Raw genomic sequence first — 2185 nt, 5'->3', positions numbered from 1 at the left:
GAGAGAGAGAGAGAGAGAGAGAGAGAGATGGAACGTGTTCAATCAAGTTTGAACGTGCATACTCATGCATTATTCTGTATAACTTTCTACTGATTCCTCCTATAATGAAACAGATTCCTTTTGCGTAATTAACGATACTTTGTCTCTTTATTTGTTAAGTTGGACCACGTCTCAACATACTCACACACTCTGTTCACTCACTTGGTTGAGCAAACAAGATTTATTACCGAATCGATAAATTAATCACTGTGATAACTCTCAATACTACTACGCGCTACTAAGGCGCGTGAAATTAATTGAAGACAGTGTAAGGCACCTATCGGTGCCTGTATTACTTTAGTTTGCGTTATATTCGCCAGAGGGCGTTGTTGCGTTCGCGCATCTCGCGCATCATGTCACTACACAGCGATTGGCTGAGGCATCGCCGTACGGAACTGCGCATGTGCAGTTAATGGCCTGATCCATACGAGGCTCAGGATTGGTCGCTTGAGATATTTGAACGGGAAAGCCACCGTAACGTCCGTAACAGTCAGTCTATACTCAGTTACGATGGCGGTGACACGCACCACCGAATAAAGAGTGATTTAATCTGAAAGGCTCTTTGTTCTTAATCATTATAACCGAAGGTGAATTCCAACCCCATTCTGACACTCAACATCTTTCGTAAAACTCCCTTACAGCTTCAGAAGTGGGATATTCCTAATATTTCCGATATTTCCCGTTTTTCCCGAAACAGATTTTAACAGATTTAAGGAAATCCGAGGATTTCCTTAAATCTGTTAAAAAAAAAATAATAAATATTGTCAAGGACAGACTCATCGCTCTCGTGGCTTCTTCCTGCTGTTTTCAACGGCGTTTCCCGCGATCGTGAGTGTGTCGGTTCGCGTTGCCTTTGTGGCTTTGTTCCTGCTGTTTTTACCGCTACACAATGGAGCGACAGCGCTTGGAAGAACTCTTGTACGAAACATTAAGAGATGAACTCGTTCGTTTGTAGTTATCGTTGACTAGTTCCAGAGACGATTGTATAGGTCGCCTTATGTCTCATTATGAATGTCAAGTCCATGGAACCACTGCTTCGTCTGGTGATGTAAATTTAATGGATTCTCAGACTCCAGAATTACACTTTTAAAATTGAATATCGTAGTGGCCAAAAACACATGTTGATGCCTTAAAGCCGAATAGTTGCAGCTGTGGAGCCTATACCTATAGAAAGAGAGCTTCAATATAGACAACTAGCTGATCCGAACATTACTAGCTGAGTTCAGCGCCTCGAAGAGACTGAACATAAAAAATTTATGCTTATAGTATACCGTAGAGATCCTAGCCATCCTAAATTTGTAGTACCTGAGGCTATGGTACGTAGTTTATTGCGAATACATCACGACGAAGTCGCGCACTGTGGCGCCAAGAAAACATTTTACGGATTAAGTGCGAATTATTGGTTTAAATCCATGCGTCGTAGGATTAAGAGATATATAGAAAATTGCGTCACGTGTATTATGTCGAACGTTTCGTCTAACACTAACGAAGGAGAACTGCAAGTTGCCTACATTTGATACTTTATTAGAAGTCATTCATGTGGACCATTTTGGTCCTATAGCAGAATCCTCTAAAACATATAATGGTAGTCGTGGACTCATTCACTCGGTTTACTTGGTTGTTTGTAGTAAAATCAACTACGACGAAGTTTTTAGAAAAACATAGTAAAACATATTTTTTTTTATCGATTCATTTTTATTTCTCAACATAGTCTCCTTTCAGCTCGATACATTTGATCCAACGATTCTCCAACTTTTTCAAGCTGTCCGAATAATATGATTTGTCCAACCCTTCAAAATAAGCCTGTGTTTCGGCGATGAGCTACTCTCTGGTGGTGAATCTCTTTCCTCCGAAACATTTCTTCAGGTTTGGAAACAGGAAATAGTCGCAGCGGACTAAATCTGGCAAATATGCTGAATGGGGAAGCAATTCGTAGCGGAATTCGTTGAATTTGGCCATCGGTGCCGGGCACATGTGAACCCGTGTATTGTCTTGATGAAAGAGCACTTTCTTCTTCGCCAAATGGGGACGTTTTTTCTTTAAAATGTTGTTGAAACGATCCAATAAGGCTGCGTAGTAATCACCATTGATCGTTTGTTTCGACGGAAGGTAATCGATATGAATTATACAGCGTGCATCCCAAAAA

At 40.8% G+C, this 2185-nt stretch overlaps 1 protein-coding gene across 5 annotated transcripts in view; it reads right to left on the bottom strand.

Annotated features, from left to right (window-relative positions):
- The window catches only part of LOC108728386 (glucosylceramidase), a 14237-nt gene extending 13926 nt beyond the window's left edge, over positions 1–311 (bottom strand). Inside the window, exon 1 of one of the 5 annotated variants that reach the window (XM_018456915.1) lies at positions 181–311. The gene's annotated coding sequence lies outside the window, so the exon portion shown is untranslated. Of the gene's footprint in view, positions 1–62; positions 82–180 lie in introns of those variants that run through there. The other 4 variants (XM_018456910.1, XM_018456913.1, XM_018456916.1 and 1 more) reach the window with 4 other exon arrangements.
- Positions 312–2185: the final 1874 nt, after the last annotated feature.

This window comes from Mycetomoellerius zeteki, unplaced genomic scaffold (assembly GCF_001594055.1).
Source record: "Mycetomoellerius zeteki isolate Tzet28-1 unplaced genomic scaffold, Tzet1.0 scaffold61, whole genome shotgun sequence".
Taxonomy (NCBI): domain Eukaryota; kingdom Metazoa; phylum Arthropoda; class Insecta; order Hymenoptera; family Formicidae; genus Mycetomoellerius; species Mycetomoellerius zeteki.
Note: the sequence above shows the minus strand (reverse complement) of the source record. Positions and strands in the feature narration are given on the sequence as shown.